General features: G+C 38.6%; 1 protein-coding gene across 1 annotated transcript in view; it reads right to left on the bottom strand.

The window, feature by feature from the left end:
* NTNG1 (netrin G1) overlaps window positions 1–22,821 on the bottom strand; it is a 351,142-nt gene that overhangs the window by 124,902 nt on the left and 203,419 nt on the right. The gene's annotated exons all lie outside the window — the stretch shown is intronic.

Here is a 22,821-nt window from a genome sequence, read left to right as displayed (position 1 = left end):
TTAGCCAGGATGGTCTCGATCTCCTGACCTCGTGATCCGCCCGTCTCGGCCTCCCAAAGTGCTGGGATTACAGGCTTGAGCCACCGCGCCAGGCCGATTCTTCTTTAAAACAATGCAATTTATAGAGTTAAAGAAGTGACCTAGTAGTTCCATGAGAAGCAGATTTATGTGCCATGTATACACATCAACAACAAAACTAAGGTTCTTAAGTCTTTCTAGTAATCATAGGAAGAAATATGTAACATATATTTTGGAGGCATGGACGAGAGACACTCAGTGACTGGTGACTAAATGTTAGAAAGTAGCATCTCAGCTATGAGTCAAGGATCGTATATTAAGTGATCTTTATATCCTAAACAGAGCTTAGCATAGGATGTGCACATATTAGTTGCTACTTAAATGCTTTCTAATGTATTGACTAGCTAAGCAAACTGATAATGCAGATAAAATTTCAGAGGGATTACTTAACTTTGTAAATACTTTTCAGAATTCATATAAATTATTTATGTACTACCCATGAATTAGAGACTATCCATTCATTATCATATAAATTATATTACTTGATTTCCTTGCTGAAAATCTTCCAGTGGCTTCCTGTTGCCTAGAGGACCTAAACAATATGGCATTTGCTCAACTCTCCTACCTTAGTTTCTATCACGTTCCACCTTGAGTATTCCATACTGTCCTTTCTATTTCTCTTCAGGATCTTTACATTCACTGCTTCTCTTTTTGGAATGTTCTTCCACAGATATTTCCATGGTCCACTCTTTCACATCCTTTAACTTTTGTTCTGATATTCTGCCCTCTCAGACCACCTCTTCCTAAAGTGGCTGTCTTCTTATTCTCTTTCCCTTACCCTGATTATTTTTCTTTATGGTATATATCACTGCCTGAAATTATATTTATTGTTTTGGTGTATCAAGTTGAGTACCTGGTATATAATGCCCAGTAAACATTTCCCTAAAAAAAAAATCAATTTTTCTAATCAATATGTTTGAGTGGTACATACCAAAGGGTCAGTCAGTTGTCAGGCAGGTAAGCAGACTCTGTGTAAGACAACAAGGTGTGGCTGGAGCAGCAACCATATGGGAAGAGTTTAGGCTTAAGAAGTATGCAAATAAAAAAAAAAAAGAGGTATGCAAATAAAAAATAAGTAAAATGTTGTGTTGAGCAAATAAAATATATCTGGGGACCAGATTGGGCCCAACTGTTTTGGGTTTACATAAGTTACACAATAGCAATGACCATCTCGTGATAGTTTTGGAGAAAATATTGTTTTCTATAAATATGTATTCCCACTTCTCTCTTTTCCTTTTTTTTTCATCTTATCACACTTAGTACTTTTTCCTTCAGATGTAAAGGTGAAATAGTACGGTGTATGCACTCAATACTGTTCAGCTCCTTAATGACATGAACAGTGAATGCAAATGTAAACCTATCTGTAGGTTTTCTAATCACGGAAACAGGAAGCTCCAAATTTAAGAACATAGAATCAGTGATGCAAATGTGTTGGGGGTTGGGGAGCTTGCCAAGGACAGACAGAAAATAGAAAAAGTCACCCTTCACTTCTGATACCTACACTCAATCAAGTCTCAGAGAGGGGCAATTTCCAGAGAAATGATCATCCTATAGTTATGAATAGGTTAATGAGGCTATAAAGCCTTTATTTGCCCACCAGTTTATTCTTCTCTTCCTGGGAAACTAAGGCTTCTCTTAAGCCATTCTCTGATTCTCTGATATCTTAACTGGTCTGTGATAGGGTTTAGATTCAGTCAATCTATTATCATCTTCTATTTATATTTCTCTGCAATCAATGACCATGCTATGTTGCTTCAGGCTGTGATTCACAATCATAAACTGTAGTTTATATTTATCAACTTCAGTTATGAGAAAAATTGGGCAGGCAGGATGTAATTACATTGTCATGAGCTACTAAAGACAAACACTGAGGCTCACACATCAGTGACCACAGAAGTCCGACCCATTCTCCCCACAGCTCAGTTTGTGTGTCCAAATCTCTATAGCTCTACCGGCATCTAGGAGCTGCAATTTCCTGTGTGTGAGTTTTAAGTTGCCTTGTTCAGATTTCTAGCAAATTGGAATAACACTTTGTGATAGAGACATCAGCATTTTCAATAGAACTTTATATTTTTTTGTGAGACAATGATCAGCCTTGTAGGAGTTGGCCATAATTTAGATTAATTTACGGTGGAGCTGTCAAGTCTAGAATTAACAGAGAAAACCTAGCATAAACTAATCTGTCAGTTCAAGGCACAGACTTCAATCCTTTAATCACAGCTAAACTCTTTTACTTCTGGGGCACCAAAGCTGTCCTCACAGCAGGGTGTTATGGCATGTTTGTAATGTCTAAAGGGTAAAAATATGCTCAAATTGCAGTTCAAATACTGTGTTTTTAAGCAACAGCAGCTTGTAGATGTTGTAAAACTCTCTGTCTTTTTTTTTTTTTCCTGGAATGATTTGATTGCCATTGTAAGGTCCTCTTTAGAATTCATTACTTTCAAAACAGATACACTAAAATTTAGGCTTTTTTCCCCCCATAGGCCAGTGCTCTGCATTACTTTGGAAAAAAGGTGACCAAATTTTCCATGGGCTAGATCAACACTAGAATGCAACAAATGAATTGATTATAAAGAAAAAGTTTACATTAGACAGACTCATCCAGAACAGGAAACCCCACTCATGACCAAATCTATGTGCAAGTGGCCATTTGCTGTTGATTAATTCTAGTCATAGATGTCAAAACACACACACACACACACACACACACACACAAATTAAGTACTATCTCCTCATGCCTATTTTCCAGTGCTCAACTTGAGAGTATCATCTTCATCAATAAAGCTTGAAGAACTAAATGTTTAAAATAACTCAAGTAGAGGTGGCACTTAATATTTCTTAGTCCAGTGCAATATTTTCTCTCAATTGCATTTTCCCCTACAAAGATTAAAAAAAATTCATACCTTAGGTATTTACTTTCAGGTTGTGCATATTGTTACATATGCATTCTTAGGACATGTAAACACTTTCTCACCGTGTTTAGAGTCACAATAAAAACTCATTTTTAATTTGATGTATTTCAAAATTCTAACTATGTATTTGAATGGAATGGTCTATTATTTGAGTGGTCAGAAATTTAAAAGAAACAATTTGACTTACATAGAAGAGTAGTATATCATGCTGTAAATTCTACTGTTACAGTTTCAAATGTTCCTTAGATACATGAAACTAAGTGCAACTTTAATATTCTAACTAAAGAACTTCATCTATATTTCAAATGTTTCCAATCAATATTTCCCTTCATTTTATATCTCACCATTATAATCACATATAACTGGAACGTTAAGGACCAGATAGCCTGTTATGAATAATTTACAGTTGTCATTGTGAAAAAACAAATTGTTAAATATCACTGACAAAAAAAATATTTACAATTTTATGTCAAAAATAATTTTTTTCCAGTTCCCTTTGTTCTTTGTTAGCTTTTAAAATCAAGCTGTCCTCTTTCTTCCAATGTTAACTTGGTGATTCAGGATTTCTGGCCATTTCTCAACTATTTCTATCAGATCGGCCAAGTAAAGAATGAAATTAGCTGAAGTTTTTAAGGAACTGTGAAATGTCTGTGGAAGAAATGAAGTAGTTAAAATTAAAAGCTGAGCTATTGTAAGTTTATGGAGATTTTGGGGTCCAAGACTTTGACAAGGAGGTATACAATCAAAGTATCTAGAAAATACGTTATAATCCTGAATGAATCATGTTTAGCCTTTCTTTCCTTTCTCATGCTCACTGCATGCATGCTTATCTTCTCTGGCCCAGTTAAGTATAAATCTAGGAATTTATTTTAAATGAGATCATGGCTCAATGAGGTCAACTACTATAATGGATCAGGTCAGCAGAAAATAATTTCTTTCAAATAGTACTCTCATATACTGTAGGGCATACATCAGTGCTCTGTAACCTAAGGAAGGAATCCTTGCACATAATTGTCAGGACCAATTCTGACCAGGGTGGGGCCCACCAGTGAATGCATTTAAAAATTATGCTTGGTGATTTGTGTTGTCTGGTTAGGCATTGTTGATTAGGCCCAGATGGAGACAGACTTGGTTAAATTCTCCCCATTATTAGACTGGCCTTTTATTTTTGAGACAGAGTCTCACCTTGTTGCCCAGGCTGGAGTGCAGTGGCACGATCTCCACTTGCTGCAACCTCCACCTCCCGGGTTCAAGAGATCCTAATGCCTCAGACTCCCGAGTAGCTAGGATTACAGGCATGTGCCACCATGCTCAGCTAATTTTTGTATTTTCTGTAGAGACAGGGTTTTGCCATGTTGTCCAGGCTGGTCTCAAACTCCTAAACTCAAGTGATCCACCTGCCTTGACCTCTCAAAGTGTTGGGATTACAGGCCACCGCCAGAGTGGCCTTTAATTCCCATGCCCAAAGGATAGGATATGTTTCTCCTAATGACTGGACTCCCTTCAGAAAATAGCCAAATTCTTCCTTAAAAAAAATCATTCTTATAAATTGGTTAATTCATTCAATAGGCCTGGCACGGTGGCTCACACCTGTAATCCCAGCACTTTGGGAGGCCGAGGCAAGCAGATCACTTGAGGCCAGGAGTTTGACACAAGCCTGGCTAACATGGTAAAACACTGTCTGTACTAAAACTACAAAAATTAGCCGGGTGTGGTGGTGGGCATCTGTAATCCCAGCTACCCATGAGGCTGAGGCACGACGATCACTTGAACCTGGGAGGTAGAGGTTGCAGTCAGCTGAGATCGTGCCACTGCACTCCAGCCTGGGTGACAGAGTGAGACTCCGTCTCTAAATAAATACATAAATTTATTAATTCATTCAATAAATATTTTTGAGAATATACTCTCTACCATGTATGTTGTAGGTCAATAACATTTTAATCTTAGTATCACATTAAAATTAAAATTTCTTAAAGAGCTTTTAAAATATCCCCATGTCAGGCCTTATGTCAGATGTTCATAGTCATTGGATGCAAACCTAAGTATAACCAGGATGGAGACACTTTCCAGGCACTGAGGTGACAAAGGTGAGAAGAACAGACTAAATCCCCTTTCTTTTTTTTTTTTTTTTTTGAGGCGGAGTCTCACTCTGTCGCCCAGAGGCCTGATCTCAGCTCACTGCAAGCTCCGCCTCCCGGGTTTACGCCATTCTCCTGCCTCAGCCTCCGGAGTAGCTGGGACTACAGGCGCCCGCCACCTCGCCCGGCTAGATTTTTGTATTTTTTAGTAGAGACGGGGTTTCACCGTGTTAGCCAGGATGGTCTCGATCTCCTGACCTCGTGATCCGCCCGTCTCGGCCTCCCAAAGTGCTGGGATTACAGGCTTGAGCCACCGCGCCCGGCAACTAAATCCCTTTCATAGTGCATATATTTTCATGATGGTAAAACAGCCCAAAATATGAAGACTTTTCTTTCTGCCACAATGGTGGTCTGGAATACACTAGAATCTTCTTAGGACACAATAATTCATAAACACTTTTGAGACTATGTAAAATAGTGTAGAAAAATCCACTGAGGTCAGAAATAAACAATAAAACCGGAGCATTACTGAAGCCATGGATTACCGAATTTCTGTGGAGTTTGAGGGTGGTGGTAGGTCGACTGGTATTGTGAAAAGACCTGAGGCCACTACATCAAAGATCACCCTAAATAAAGAAGGAAACCCAAGAAAGGTTAAGGTCTCATGAGACAGGGCAAATTAGTGTGTGTCTGTTTATATATGCACATTTCATAGACACATCCACATTTCCTGTAAATGTTATTGAGAAAACTGGCAAGGAAACTTATTTGTTTGGGTTTGGCTCTAAGTAGTGGTTAATAATGAACAAATATCTCTGTTTCTGATCGCTACACCATGTGCTCTGAAGTTTGAATATACTCTATTGGTATGGTCCTTAAGACTGCAATCTGTGAATTATAATTTTAAATAGATCCAGTCCCCATTGCTCCTAGGTACCATACAGAAGAAAACATAAATTCACTCTATTATCTTTATTATTTAAAGAATTAGGAAAGATAAAGTACTATCAATTATAAGCTAAGAATTAAAAAAGAAATACTCACAAAGGTAGCAGAAAACTACTGCCTTGTGTGAGAAGCAGTGGAAAAAGTAAGAAGAATGATGTCACTTTAAAAAATAAACAATAAAAAAGTTAAAAAAAACCGAAAAAACTAGACCCGCAAAGACTTTGGAAAGTTGAACAATCAGATCAAAATAACCATGTTTGATAGCCTTAAGAAATAAAGAGAAAATTAAAAGCACAAGTGAGGAATCAGAGACTATCAAAAATGATCAGGCAGGTTTAAAAGAAAAAAAGAAAGCTAACCAAACACAATTCTAGAAATAAAAGATCTGTTCACTAAAATGAACAATTCAATGATAAGAGTTTCATGTAGAGAGAAACTCAATATAAGACAGAAGTAGCATTGCTTATCAATAGGAAACGGTGAATTATTTTTAGGATACTAACAGCTGGGCACACTGCTCCCTTGTCTTTTAAAGTATATAATGTCAAAGCCCATCACACTAAAGTATGCTATCATAAATAACTGAAATGTTTACTACTCACTCAGGCAATAGGCATTCCCTGGATGAGAGATGGAGCATATCCACAAAAGGGTTCTCTGAGAGTGTCCAGTGGAAGGGGATGAGAAAGCATGTGGGCCACAAGTGGGAATTTTCAGTGACGCCAGGGGTAGACTAAGTTCTGAAAGACTTTTTTTTTTCCATCCCCTTGGAAGAGGATTCCTGGCATGTAACTTATTGAGCTACAGCAGAAATGAATGTAAGTGGCATTTTGATGATCCCCATGCAGTTGAGCATAGGATTTTACCCACTGATGCAGTTGAGCACTACAGGTTTCCACCCATACGGGCAGGTGTTTAACGGTTTAATTAATGTCACTATGCTTGGGGTGATTTCTTTCTTTCTTTTTTTTTTTTTTTGAGACGGAGTCTCAGTCTGTTGCCCAGGCTGGAGTGCAGTGGCGCAATCTCAGCTCACTGCAACCTCCACCTCCCAGGTTCAAGCGATTCTTCTGCCTCTGCCTCCTGAGTAGCTGGGACGACAGGTGCCTGCCACCATGCTCGGCTAATTTTTGTATTTGTAGTAGGGATGGGGGTTTCACCATATTGGCCAGGTTGGTCTTGAACTCCTGACCTCATGATCTGTCCGCCTCGGCCTCCCAAAGTGCTGGGATTACAGGCATGAGCCACTATGCCTGACCGATTTAAGTCTGTATCTCTACAACTATTCAATAAATGGTGCTGGAACAATCAGTTATCCAAGTAGAAAAAAATAAACTGGATCTCACTTCAGGGTCATTGGCGTAGTTTGGGTCTGTGTCTCTACCGAAATCTCATGTCAAATTGTAATCCCCAATGTGGGAGGTGGTGCCTTGTGGGAGGTGATTTGATCACTGGGGTTGGTTTCCCCTTGGTGTTGGTCTCATGATAGTGAGTGAGCTCTCATGAGATCTGGTTGTTTAAAAGTGCATGGCACCTCTCTACCCATTGGTACTGCTCTTGCCATGTAAGATGTCTGCTCCTGTTTTGCCTTCTGCCATGAGTAAAAGCAACCTGAGGCCTCCCCAGAAGCAGATGCTACCATGCGTCATGTACAGCCTGTGGAAACATAAGCCAGTTAATTCTCTTTTCTTTATGAAGTATGCAGTTTCAGGTATTTCTTTGTAGCAGCGCAAGAATAAACTAACACAGAGAATTGGTATCCAGGAGTGGGGCATTGCTATAAAAATACCTGAAAATGTGGCAGTAGCTTTGGAATTGGGTAACTGGCAGAGGTTGGAAGAGTGTGGAGTGCTCAGAAGAAGGCAGGAAGATGATTTTCCAGATTTGTTAAATTGTTGTGACCAAAATGTGAATAGTGATGTGGACAATGAAGTCTAGGCTGAGGAGGTCTCAGAGGAAATTAGGAACTCACTGGTAACAGGAGCAAAGGTCACCTTTGTTATGCATTAGCAAAAATGTTGGCTGCATTGTGCCCTGCCCTAGGGATCTGTGAAACATTGAACTTGAGAATGATGATTTAGGGTATTGGGCAAAATAAATTTCTAAGCAGCAAAGCATTCAAAATTTGACCTGGCTGTTTCTAACAGTCTTGGCTAATATGTGTGGGCAATGAAATGGCTTGAACCTGGAACATATATTTGAAAGGGAAGCAGAGTGTAAAAGTATGGAAACTTTGCAGGCTGGCCATGTGGTAGAAAATAAAAGCCCATTTTTAGGAGAGGATCAAGCAAGCTACAGAAATTTACGTAAGAAAAATGTTAATTTTCTCATGCAAATATTAATATCCAAGACAATGGGGAAAAGGCTTTGAAGGCATTTCAGAGACTTTCATGGCAGGCCCCCTCATCAGAGGCCCAGAAACGTAGGAGGAAAAAATGGTTTCCTGGAACAGGCCTAGTGCCCCACCACCTTGTACAGCCTTGGCCTACTGCTCCCCACATGCTGGCTGCTGCAGCTCCAGTTGTGGCTCAAAGGGGCCCACTTACAGTTAGGACCACTGCTCCAGAGGGTGCAAACCATAAACCTTTGTGGTTTCCACATGGCATTAAGCCTGCAGGTGCACAGAGTTTATTTAAAAGTGCAGAGCAGGAACAGGCATCTTACATATAGAGTGTGTAAGAACTGCTGACCTCATGAGCTGCCAGCCTTTAAGTTGATTCACACCTTAAAGATTATTTTGAAGCTTTAAGATTTAATGACTACCATGTTGGGTTCTGGACTTGCAAGGGGCCTGTAGCCCCTTTCTTTTGGCTGATTTCTCCCTTTTGGAAGGGGAATGTTTACCCAATTGTACCTTGGAGGTAACTAACTTGTTTTTGATTTTACAGACTCATAGGTGGAAGGGACTTGCCTTATCGCAGAGGGAAAATGTGGGGCTGGAGCCCCCACACAGAGTCTCCATTTGAGCACTGCCTAGTGGGTCTGTGAGAAGAGGACCATTGTCTTCCAGAGACCATAACTGTAGATACACCAACACCTTGAACCTGTCACCAGGAAAAGACTAGATGGAAAAGACTAGATTTCAGAGAATATGTGGAAAAGCCTGGATGTCCAGGTAGAAGCCTGCTGCAGAAGCAAAGCCCTCATGAAGAACCTCTACTGAGGTAGTGTAGAGGGGAAATATGGCGCTGGAGCCCAAACACAGAGTCCCCATTGGAGCACTGCCTAGTGGGTCTGTGAGAAGACGGCCCCAGAGCCCGTAACTGTAGATACACCAACAGCTTGCACCCATCACCAGGAAAAGCCACAGGCACTCAACGCCAACCCATGAAAGCAGCCACAGGGGCTGAACCCTGCAAAGCCACAAAGGTGGCTTTGGGAGCCCACCCCTTGTACTAGTGTGCCCTGGATGTGAAACATAGAGTCAAAGGAGATTATTTTGAAGCTTTAAGGTTTAATGACTACCATGTTGGGTTTTGGACTTGCATGGGGACTGTAGCCCCTTTCTTTTGGCTGATTTCTCTCTTTTGGAAGGGGAATGTTTACCCAATGCTTGTACCCTAATTGTACCTTGGAGGTAACTAACTTGTTTTTGATTTTACAGACTGATAGGTGGAAGGGACTTGCCTTATCTCAGATGGGACTTTGGACTTTAGACTTCTGAGTTAATGCTAGAATGAGTTAAAACTTTGGGGGACTGTTGGGAAGGCATGATTTTATACTGCAATGTGAGAAGGACATGAGATTTGGGAAGGGCCAGGGGCAGAATGATATTGGTTTGGGTCTGTGTCCCTGCCCAAATCTCATGTTGAATTGTAGTAACCAATGCTGGAGGTGGGGCCTGGTGAGAAATGACTAGATCATGGGAGTAGATTTTCCCCATGAGAACCCAGGTGAGTTCTCATGAGATCTGGTTCTTTAAAGGTATGTAGCACTGCCCCCATCTTTCTTGGTCCTGCTCCTGCCATGTAAAATGCCTGTTCCCGCTTTACTTTCCACCATGAGTAAAAGCTTCCTGAGGCCTCTCCAGAAGCAGCTATTGCCATGCTTCTGTATAGCCTGCAGAACTGTGAGTCAACTAAACCTCTTTTCTTTATAAATTATCCAGTTTCACGTATTTCTTTATAGCAGTGAGCAAAGTGACTAAAACAGTCATATATAAAATTGATCTCCAGGTGAATCCTGGACTTTATTGTGAGTGGCAAAATCCTAAAACATTTTGAAGAAGCTAAGACAGAGTATCTCTGTGATTCTGTGTTTTGGGGAAGACAAAGATTACATTTTTATAGATTTATTAAGGTATAATTAACAGACAAAAATTGTGTATATTTAAATACTACTAAGTGATAATTTGACATGTATAAACACTGTGAAGTGATTACCACAATCAAGCCGATTAACACAAACATAACTTCACGTAATTACCTCTGTGTGTGTGTGGAGAACATTTAAGATCTATATTCTTAGCAAATTTTAGGTGTACAATATTATTAACTATAGTCACTATGCTGTACATTAACTCTCCAAAACTTATTTATCCTGTATAACTGAAGCTTTACACTTTTTGACAAGAATCTTCCCATTTTCTCCACCTCCCATTCCCTGGCAACCATCATTCTACTCTCTGCTTCTATTAGTTAGACTTCTTTAGATTCCACATATAAGTGAGATCATGCAATATTGTCTTTCTGTGCCTGGCTTATATTTCTTAGCATAATGTTCTCCAGGCTCATGACAGAATTTTCTTCTTTTTAAGGCTGAATAATATCACATTGTATATATGCATTTCACTTTCCTTATCCATTCACCTGTCAATGAACATTTAGGGTGATTCCACATCTTGACAATTGTGACTAATGCTGCAGTGAACAAGGGAGTATAGAAACCACTTTGAGACACTGATTTTAATTCCTTTTGATATATACCCAGAAGTAGGATTGCTGAATCATATGGTAGTTGAATAAAGATTTAATTTCTTAAGTAAAACACAAAAACATATCATCATAAAGATAACTATGGATAAATTTGATCAATTACAAATTATGAACATCTGTTCATTAAAAGTCACCATAAAGAGAATGAAAATTCAAGCCATGAATTGGAGAAAGGAAGATAAAACTGATGAAGAATTAGAATCCTGTTTATATATTTCTATGAATCAATTAAAATGAAAGATAAATTATCTCATTAAAAATGGGCAAAATACAGGGAAAGATATTTCCCAATAAAAGAAACAAGAATGATAGACATTTAGGGTATCTATCTTTATCAGTAATGAGATTATTAATCAGAACCACAATTTATATTACATTCATGAGGTTGAAAAAATTAGTAAGTTTGAAAATACTCATAGAGAGAAAATATAATTTTTAGACCTGCCATTTAAAATATAAATTAATAACAACATTTTGGAAGAAAAGTGGGGGTTATTTTATAAGGCTGAATAAGTGCTACCTACCTATTCCCTTCCAAGGTATTTATTTTCCTAGATACCTTTTGCACACACGTATCAAAAAGTTCTTAACAAGGATATCTATAAGGGCAGCAGTTTAAAACAAACCAAATGTCCATTGACAGGAGTAGAGATAAATAAACTGTGGTATAGTCACACAATGGAATACTATTTCATCAATATTTATGATTCTCACAAGCATAATATTGGGTTAGAAAAGCAAGTCTCAGAAGAAGGCATACACTATGACACTTAAAACTAACCTAAACAGTATATTGTTTAGGGATAAGTATCTATGTGCTAAAACTACAGAGCAAAGCAAAAGAATGAGAAAAAATAATTCAAGATAATGGTTATTCTAGATGTGAGTGTAGATGGTCAAAAAGTCAGGGACCTGTAGCAGCATGGTATTGTCACTTGGGAGAAATACATAAGGGATTTAAACATTGTTGCTAATATTCTATTTCTCAAATTCTGTGGTGGGTTCATAGGTGGGTAATTTTGCTATTCAGCTCCCTAACCTAGATCTATTCTACATATATTCTTTGCATGTTTCATTAAAAAGGATTTTATGCATATAACTTAAATTACATATATACATAGAACAAAATTAAAAATAAATTAAAAAATAGATAATTAAGATATTTTATATAGAACTCAGTGCTACAAACAACAACAACAGGGTAATAGAATCAGGGTGGGGCTGCTGTTGGAGAGAAAGTGACTCTCAGAAGTGATTTTTGGTATGGTATCTGATTAATATAAAGGAATCCATGAAATGTCAGGCAAGTGGCATTCCGGGTAGAGAAATCAGAAGCTCATGAAGAGGTCCTAAAGCAAGAACAAGCTTGGCAACTGAGGAATAGAAGAAGGCTCTGTGGCTAGAGCTGAGGGATCAATGGAATGGTAATCCCAGAGGAAGTCAGAGAGAGGCAGGGGCTCACTATGGAGGGCACTAGAGACAGGAGGTAGAGTTTGGATGTTATCTGAAATGCATTTAAAAACCGCGGGAGGGCCGGGCGCGGTGGCTCAAGCCTGTAATCCCAGCACTTTGGGAGGCCGAGACTGGCGGATCATGAGGTCAGGAGATCCAGACCATCCTGGCTAACACGGTGAAACCCCATCTCTACTAAAAAAAAAAAAAATACAAAAAACTAGCCAGGCGAGGTGGCAGGCACCTGTAGTCCCAGCTACCCGGGAGGCTGAGGCAGGAGAACGGCATAAACCCGGGAGGCGGAGCTTGCAGTGAGCTGAGATCAGGCCACTGCACTAAATAACAAGGAGCCAAATGCCACTCATCAAAAAAAAAAAAAAAAAAAAAAAAAAAAAAAAAAGCCGTGAGAGGATATTAAGCACTAAAATAGTGGATTTACGTTTGTAAAAGAGAACTTTGACTGTAGAGTGGAAAATAGATTTGAGAGAACCATAAGTAAAAGCAGAGAGAACGGTATAATAATATTCCTATCAACAATAATAATGGTAATAAAAGAAGCCAAGATTTATTGTGCACTTACCAGGTGCAAGGCACACAGCATTATCAGCATTATCCTAAATATCTTAAAGAGAGGCAGGGTTCAACTTGGATATGAAATTTTCTATTTTATACTAGACACCATAGCAGAAATCAATTTATTTGAATTAATTTACTAAAATGTTCGTTATCCATTGTCATCGCAGGAGCAATGAAAAAATTCAGAACACGACAATGTTTGGAGGTGGGAGGGAGGTCTGAGAGCTGAGGCTGGTGCATCTGATAGTGGCTGAGGCACAACAGTGCACAGCCCTTGATGAAAATGAAATGATTTAAGGAAAATGGCTTAATATGGAAGCTGGTAAAATAGAGGTATTAACATAGTGATTAAGAAGAGTACCAGGGACAGGCACAGTGGCTCACACCTGTAATCCTGGCATTTAGGAAGGCCGACGTGAGGAGATCACTTCAGTCAGGAGTTCAAGACCATCCCGGTCAACATGGCAAAACCCCGTCTCTTCTAAAAATACAAAAATTAGCCAGGCATCGTGGTGCACACCTGTTGTCCCAGATACTCAGGAGGCTGAGGCAGGAGAACCGCTTAAACCCAGGAGGTGGAGTTTGTAGTGAGCCGAGATCATGCCACTGCACTCCAGCCTGGGCAACAGAGTGAGACTCCATCTCAAAAAATAATAATAATAATAAAAATAAAAACAAACAAAAACCAGGTACCAATATGGGGACAGAGAAGATAGGCAGTCAGAAGGCAAGGATGTCAGGACCACAGATCTGATATGGTTTGGCTCGTGTCCCTGCCCAAATCTCACCTCAAACTGTAATCCCCATGATCACCACATGTCAAGGGTGGGACTGAGTGAAGGTAACTGGATTATGGGGCCAGTTTTCCCCATTCTGTTCTCATGATAGTGAGGGATTTCTCACAAGATCTGATGATTTGATAAGCATCTGGCATTTCCCCTGCTGGCACTCACTCCATCCTGCCACCCTATGAAGAAGGTGCCTGCTTCTCCTTTGCCTTCTGCCATGATTGTAAGTGTCCTGAGGCCTCCCCAGCAATGAGAACTGAGTCAATTAAATCTCTTTCCTTTATATCCAGTCTTGGGTATTTCTTCACAGAAGTGTGAGAATGGACTAACACAGATAAATCATGACAAATAATTCTTACCATATATATGTACTAGCCACCAAGTGCAGCACACTGTATGCTAATTCTCTCAACAATCCCATGAGGCAGTTTTGTTTGTCTTTAAGAGTTAGGATCTCGCTCTGGAATCCAGTGGAGCAATCTTGGCTCGCTGCAGCCTTGATCACCTAGACTCAAGAGATCCTCCTGCCTCAGCCTCCCAAGTAGCTGGTGCTACAGGGACCCACCACCATGCCTGGCTAATTTTTCTAATGTTTTCTAGATACAGGGGTCTCATTATATTGCTTAGCTGATCTTGAACTTCTGGTCTCAAACAATCCTCCCATCTTGGTCTTCCAAAGTGCTGGGACTACAGGTGTGAGCCACCATGCCCAGCCTGAGGCCAGTTATTATTCTCACTTTACTGACGTGGAAACTATTGCTCAGAGATAAGTCATCACCCAAGTTACAAAGCTGGTAAATGATGGAGAGACGGATTTGAATCCAGTCTGTATGACTACAAAGATGCCCATCAAGCGATAGGAAGCCTTACTGTGATCATTTTTGTGTCATTCTAGAAGTCTGCTCCTCCTGCTTGCTTCACCTTGTTCTTTATTCCCTTCCCCTTCCTCTTCCTTCCATCCTGAAAACATGCTCTAGCTGCTTCTGACACCACTGTTTTCCTGGGTCAGCCCATGTCCCCACAAAAAGGATTTTTCATTTATTTGTTTTTAGGATAGAAAAGAGATCACGGCAGAGGTGAAAGAACTAAGATGCAGCTGCTGTTTTTTGAATTCCTACTACGTGCACATTCTTCAGAAACGCATATACAAAATAAGAAAGTCCTGGCTGTTATAGGGGCAAGATTAGTCATCTTTAAGCAATCTTGAAAGAATGTGTTAAGTAAGGGGTGCCTTGCAGTAAACCTCCAAATGCTATTCTGGTCCCCTCAGTTTGATCAAGGTTCCTTTTTAAACTAGCTACTGAACATTTTATCTTGGATATAAATTTTTCACTTGTTTTGACATCTCTGAGGAGTTTTTTAAAACTTGCCAAAAAAATCTAAATATATAGCAGATTTGTGTGCACCTTGAGAGAAATGTATTCTAAATCCAGAACAGCCACCAGAACCTATGTAGTTAAGCTGCCATCCTAGAAAGGGGCATGGGTCATGTCCGTGAGACTACCTGGAATACAGTTCTCTGGTGAGTCCCCACTCTGCATCTGAGTTGCCCTCAAATGAATGGTCTTTTTCTCCAACCTGCAGTCTTAAAGGGTATCAGAATGGCTCACTCACACACCACTTTGCCTCTGGCCAGCTGATATACTAAATCCATACCCAGAGCCAAAGAAATGCAGTTTCCTCATAGTGCCAAAGTGATCAGGGATCAATCTTCTTCCAGAGCTGTATTACTGAGGGAGAAAACCTTCAGTCATTTCTTGTTGGCTGTAGTTCAGTATTTCTTAGTCTCCTACATTTTTCCTTTTTTGAAATCTATAGAAATTGCAATGCCTGGGCAAATCAGACTGCAACACATCAGCCACACAGGCAGGGAGACACCAGACCCCAAATAAAATTGAGGCTTATCAGGTGTGCCTTTCGTGTGTGTTGCTGGTTGGTATAACTGTACCTTTTCTGATATATTAGGACCTGAAGGAAATCCCTTCTCAGAAAATAGGTTCTTAAGTTATACAATCTATGCCAAGTGAACTAATGAACACTTTCAATTCTGAGAAGACTACAGAATTGTCTCAGTCCTCAGTCTGGAAATGAGAAGAGGGTGTTGCTCACCATGTCAGATACATAACCTAGGAATGAAAATCCTTCAAATCAGAAAGTTTTTAAAGAAGAAGAAAAAAAACAGCGAAAATCTAGGGCAGGCAGCACACTTTTCTTATGGGGATTAGTTGAGGTAAAAGAATCTCTAAGGTACTGCAAAGGCTGCATATAAAAATACAGTGGGTGACATTCAGACTGTTTAAGATGAGGGCCAGTTATTAGTCTGCAGGTGGGTGTTTAGAACAATAGTTCTGGACTGAGGGGTTGCCGTCATGAATAATATGAAATGCCATCTGAAATTCCTATCCCAGAAAAATGCCATTTCAAAGGAGACAGCCAAAGTAACCCGCTCTCCCTTGCTGCTATGTTTGTAACTTCTGTGCCACAGTGGCTCACACCTGTCTAGTGACCTGCTGAGCACACTGCCTTCCAGCATAATCCACAGAACTTTGAAAATAACCCTTTGGGCTCTTTGGATTCACACAAAGAATAATAAGGGTCAGTTATTCTAAGTATTAGCTAACAGTAAGTACTTCCGGTTTATAATGTTTCAAATGTTAGCTCTTCTCTATTTTGGTAACTAATTCTGTCATCAAGCAGGGTAAAGATCAGTTAACTGATTTTACCCAGATTTTCCGTATGGCTCTGGAACTCTGCATTTAAATTCCCAGTTAAATAAATGAGACAAACTCAAACATTTGGAGAGATTTTCATGGTCAGACCTACAACATAATGTGATCCCTAGTATCTCTTGGAAGTATTGGGTCTTAATCCTTCTTAGAAAGACAAAAATATTACAAGTGACATTTTGGAAGTACTCCAGGGATATCAGTGTTTGAATGCTATGCTTTTCCTGGTAGTAAAAATAAACTACATAGTTTTCATCTGTTTTAAAGAAAACTAGATGTTTTATTCAGAAATCAACTTTTTTCCTGCTGTTTTGAAGCAGAATGCCACACTGTAAAGGAGAAGGCAAGGTTTAAAAAAATTAACCTTATCTTTGAGGATAAATAAACACTGTTGTTAGTCAACTAGACAACTTAAATCTTATGACCCAAAAAGTTTCAGAATAAAAGTGAGAACAATGTTTTAGAATTGAGGACACTGACAGTATAAAAAAGGTATTAAGGGAGGGTTATGAAATTCTGTTTTGCATCACAGAGATATCTTTGGGCCCAAGAAGAGTGCCCAAAACTCACAAATACAACAGAATGACAAGTTTGCTGACAAACACTTCATCAAGTAGACTTGAAAAAAATTAAAACACCAACAGATGGAATGTGTCTGAATCCCCTCCCTGCTGGTGTGTGTGTCACTAAATATCAGCAAGTATACTGGGGAGGCCCCAAAGGATTCTGCCAAGAAGGCAGCAATGACCCAAATGCACTTCCCTACACAAAAGACTCAAGGTTGATGAATGCAGCTGGCTTTTGTTGGCTCTTCATGTCTCCCTAGGTGCCCTGTCCTCTCCTAAAATAAAAACAAAACAAAACAACAAACAAGAAAAATCAGATCATAATTTTAGATCAAAGAAACTTTTCATTTCTATTTCCATAAAAACTTTGGTAAATATCATCTGTAGGTTTAAAGAATCAATCCTCCTGTTCCCTATAATTAAGTGGGAAAATAAATTAGTAAATGTTTCCAAACATAAGCATTAAAGACAATAAATATGTCTCTATGGTAAAGTTTTCCTTTTGGAGGGGAAGAAGTAACAAAATCTAAATTAAATTCAAGTGGCATTCTGGGAACAAAAGTGATACCATAGCTCAATAAACTAATGTAATTAGACAATGTAAGATTTTTTTTTCTAGGCTCCAAGTCTAAAACATGGGCTTTGTAAAGACTCGGGATCATTGTTAGAATCTAATTCAATATTCCAGCTTCTCAAATTCACAGCCAGAACTCTGCCTTTCAGGTATCGCTTGTCTGATTATCGTGCCAGTCTCTCTCCATCTCGGAATGGTTTTGTGTAACTTTCAAGTGCAGCAGCCCCGTTTGGAAACTGACAAGTGTTCATTTTAAAATGGAGTCATCAAATGCATGCAGCCTTCAGGAGGCTCCTTTTTTCATGAGAACAAACAAAGAGAAATGTTTTTAGTACAAAATTCCTTTTTAACAAATAAAAAGCTTGTATTGCTCTGCAGGGCTGCCTGTCTCCACAAAGCCCTGGCTCTTTTTGGTGGCCCTCAGAAGCAGCTTTTCATTGTATAATTCGTTCAGGGATAGAGCATCTGCTGGGCTAATGAGCTCTCCTGCAGCCTTTTCTTCTGCAGGCGAATCCCCAAAAGTACAGTCTTCAATCAGATACTGTAAAAGCCAAAAATAGGAGTGGGGAATGAAAGGAAAAAAAAAAAAAGTAGGGTCAAGAAAGCCAAGATAGCAGTAGGCCAATAATCATACCTTGCATTTGATTTCAGAGAAACTGTGGGCTTGAAGATCTTCATCCATAGTTAATTTCTATGCTTGTTCTTTCATGGTCAAGGTTCTGTTTTGGGTATTACATCATGTGAGCACACCTCCAATGGATATTAATGTAATAGATCATCATGGCAGCTTGCTCTTAAATATATTGACAGCAGCCTTGACCAGGAGCTGATTAGAAAGGGCAGGATTAAGGAACATTCCCTTTTTGCCAAAAAGTGGAGCGTGACATTAGAAATTATGAAGGCTCTGATTCCTGTCCTATTACTAATTTTCCCATGTTTTATACTGTCACCAGTGAGTCTGGCAGACATTATTAGGAAACTATGTGACAACATCTAATAAAGTATGTTGGGACAGAAATCATGGCTCCCCTCTGCACTGACGATCTTTTGAAGAAATACAGTATTGTAGATTACAGGAGGTGGAGGTTGCAAACACTGATGATACCCATGATATTTCATCATCAGCCAGCAACTTACCAGTGATCTATAGCTGCAAAGGAATAGCTTTTAGGAGGCACAGGGATAGGGAGTGTGTCTTATCCATGTTAGCAAAGATGTTTTGGAGAGGATCATTTGATTATTTATTGGTCATTCTAAATCCCTGAATACAATTTTAGAACACCGTAGGTCTCTGTGGTGTGATACCTCTGTAGGATATTCTGCCTTTAGAAATAGCCAATGGGGTTGTTTAAAACAGCACAGACTGTGTTATGAGTGTTTTAGTGATGAACCTGGAGAATTTAAAGGGCCTGGGGAGTATTAGTAATGTTGGGGTTAACAGAGGCAGCTCATTTTAGAAATTTGGCATTTGAGTTTTTCAACATTATCCAAAGTAGGTTCACCACATTCTTTTTAACAAACTCTCCAGCATGGAGCAGATGGTTTCTCTATTAACAACCATTTGCATTTAACATATTGCAATGATTTATGTACCACATGCCACTGAGCAAAGCAAAAACATTCAGTAGCAACTAATTAGTTGAGTGCAAAGACACATATCTCAATGTACAGAGCCCTCCTTTATGTTTTACATTTTTTATAGTTTACTGTTTTATTTGTCCAAAGCAGTTAAATCTGAACCATGGCATTCCTCTTATGATTATGGTAATGCCTCTGTAATTATCATGCTATTAATGCTTCGGTCATACTTTTTCTTTAATTCAGGGGGCTAACATATTTGTATGTCAGAATTTCCACAGAAATTGATGTCAGTCACATTTTATTTTTAAATGGTCAAAGTGATTATAAGTTATTCCTAAATCCAGCCAAATGCCTATTTTAATAAGTCTACTTTGCTTTTAAAATAGAATATATTCAATATGAAATGTATATAAAATAGGACTACTGAACAAAAAGTGACTTATAAAGAGTGACTAATTTTAAATGGGTTTTTAATGTCATTTATTAATACATAATTCTTTTTTATCCTATCTTCTTTAGTAAATTGTCCACTCTAATGCACTCACATAATTTTTTCCTTTTCTTGCAGAAACCCTGTTCCAGTTCCCTCACAACTCATGGATTCACCTCTAAACTGGATGTGATTCTTAAGTTGGTGACCTCTTAACCTCCCCAGGACGCAAGGGTTTTGCTGTCTTTCAAAACCAGCTTTCCTGAAATCAGAAGAGAAATAGAACTAAAAATTCATTAGTTATTGCATTCTATGAAAAAGATATCCCAAACTCTTTCTCTGTTAGATGATCCTGAAACATATTCTCCTTTTTTGTGCTGACCAACAGGGTCAATAGATATTACAATGCTGTCACTGTGTGTCAAGGTGACAATGTTAGGACTGTACAATGAGCCAATGAATCTTTTATAAGTATGATTTTCATTCTCAAGAGTCATCCATGCAAAATGTCAAAGTAGGCCATCCATCATCGGCGAGGATAAATGCACATCTGCAACCCAGAGGAAATGGGGTATAATATAACTTCATTACCCAGGGCTCAAGAAGCCAATCTTAGAAAACTAAGCTTGCCCTTCCCCTTTTGTAATTCCCAGTTTTAATTTTCATGGGAATCTCTACCAATAGAGAACTCTAGGAATATGGTAATGATAAATTTAAGCTGCTGAGGTCTTTAAAGAGGAAGGAAACAATTAAGACAGATAAGTGCACATTAATGGCAGTACAATAGGATATGAATTATATAGCAGAATACATATAAACTCAGTCCATCAATACAGGAAAGTGGAAAGAGTTAGTAGAAGAAGACAAAATATTAGTGGTTAAGTTTGGCAGAGCCAATATGTTGTTGTGAGACTAATATAAAATATTAAAAATAAAACAAAACTTCCCTCTTTTTCATAAGAGATGGGGTCTTGCTATGTTGTCCAGGGTGGTCTCAAACTCCTGGCATCAAGCAATCTTTTCACTTTGGCCTCTCAAAGCACTGGAATTACAGTCACTGCACCTGGCCCCCAGCTACTTTCAAAGTCATAATATTCACTGTAGCTACCATTCCTGAGCCTCATGGTAATTTAGTTTAGTTTTTATGTATTTAGTTTAATTTAGTTTAATATGTACTTGCTTTTTATACACATTAAAGCAATTTAGTTTAATATGTACTTGCTTTTTAGTTTAATATGTACTTGCTTTTTATACACATTAATAAAATTGAAAACAACTTGCAAATGTGGATAGTATTTGTATGTTTTATGGATGGGGACTGAGACTCTGAGATGTTTAAGTTATGTGATTTTTCTAAAGTCTATCAAGTAAGCAAATGGAGGAGCTGGGATTTGAACCCAGGTCTGTCAGCCTTAAAGCCACTCTCTGTTGCCTCTTTATGTAAACCAGAGTTCATTAACAAACCACACTTGATTTTTTCTGATTTTAGTTTGTATCAAAAACTTACCTGTGATGTGTAATTTCCTCTGGCATCTCATTTTGATAGTAAAATAATACTGGAATCTTTATATATGTTTTTGTTAGTAGAAAAATCTGATAGAATAATCAATATCAAGGAAAGGAGCAAATAATCAAATTGCAAAGAAGCCTCTTGGTTTAAACTCATCAGTGCTAAACAAATACAAAATGTGTAACCCTGAGAGGCATTCTTTTGCTTCTGCAGGGCTCTTGCTTTCCATAAATAACATTTATATTTAATGAAAACAGGATTAACTTTGTATTGAAAATTGAGTCTTTCATTCAGTCTCATTAAACAACATGTGGTCTTGCAAGTCCACATTTTACTCAATGTTTCTGTGTGTCTGAAACCACCTCCATTGTGAATCAGTTTTTTGGATATGCCTATCTTAGGGAAAGGAGAAATAAAATATGTCTTTCTAAGTGTATATACAGATCTGGTACTAAAATAAGGCAAAGGATAATTTCAACCATTAGATAATCAACCATTTAAAATGATTAATAATGAGAATTTCATTTAGCTTAATATAACATATGGAGATAATTGTTTAGAAATAACCTTGATGAAACTGAGACTATCAGAATGTCCTCCAGAAAGCGTCTGTCCTCCGAGAGGTCTGGGCTGCTGCTCTTCCTCCTCCCTGCTGTTGCCACAGTAACTTATGCACTTTCTTATCACTGCACAAACCATGATGCTTTATAATTTTTCTCTTGAAGTACCTGTCAGCTCATCCAGATGGTAGCAACTTGAGGACAGGGACTCTGGCTTTTCATCTTTGTATCTCTAGCAACTGGAACGCTGCTAGGAACTATTATGCTAAGCACAAAACACTTAAGAGTTTACATTTATTTGTATTATATTTTACATTCTTGAAAGAGAAGTAGGTAGATATTATTTTCCATGTTACAGTTCTGGGATAAGAATTCACGTGATCTGATTCCCAGCTAAATAATGTTTTACCCCTTTATATTCCTGCCAATTGTCATGTTCTCACAAAGCTAACAAAGACATTTCTAGTTTACTAAACATAACTGCTTATTCTTTTCTTCTTTCTTAGTCTACAAACATAAATTATTACTAAAATAGCAAAATGTCTGCATGGCATTAACAGATTTAATTAAATGGTTACAGCTATTTGCCAAATGAAACCCTTTCCTTTTTCAATTATAGTAGATTTCTCACTTTCTCTAGAATATTTTTCATAAAAGTATATGTTATACATTATAGGATCCTTATATTTTAAATCCTATTTAGTGCAGAGGTTAAGAAGGTGGTTGCTAGGCTTTGATATTAGCACTATACACTTTGGTTGCCAGGGTCTCCTTTGATATTAACACTATATACTTTCCAGCATGCTTCATCACTTCCTTTAAATGGGTCACCCTGGAACACAGAAGAAGCCCCGTCTGATAGATTGTAACCTGCTAATTTCCCAAATTAACAATGGCTTGAGAAGTGGGACGATCTGAGAACCAAAGAGAATTTGAGAGCCCCTAGTGGAGCTGGAGGTCTAGCTTTGAACCAGGAAGGGTTATCTGCTGCATCCCTGTATTCCTCCATCCATAGTCAGCAAGGTGGGAAATAATAATGGTCCTAAAGTGAATGTGGATGGGATTCTCAACTGACTTGCTCTTCCTGGGAGTGTAGAATACTGTACCA

This window comes from Colobus angolensis, unplaced genomic scaffold (assembly GCF_000951035.1).
Source record: "Colobus angolensis palliatus isolate OR3802 unplaced genomic scaffold, Cang.pa_1.0 Scaffold141, whole genome shotgun sequence".
In the NCBI taxonomy this organism is placed as follows: Eukaryota; Metazoa; Chordata; class Mammalia; order Primates; family Cercopithecidae; genus Colobus; species Colobus angolensis.
Note: the sequence above shows the minus strand (reverse complement) of the source record. Positions and strands in the feature narration are given on the sequence as shown.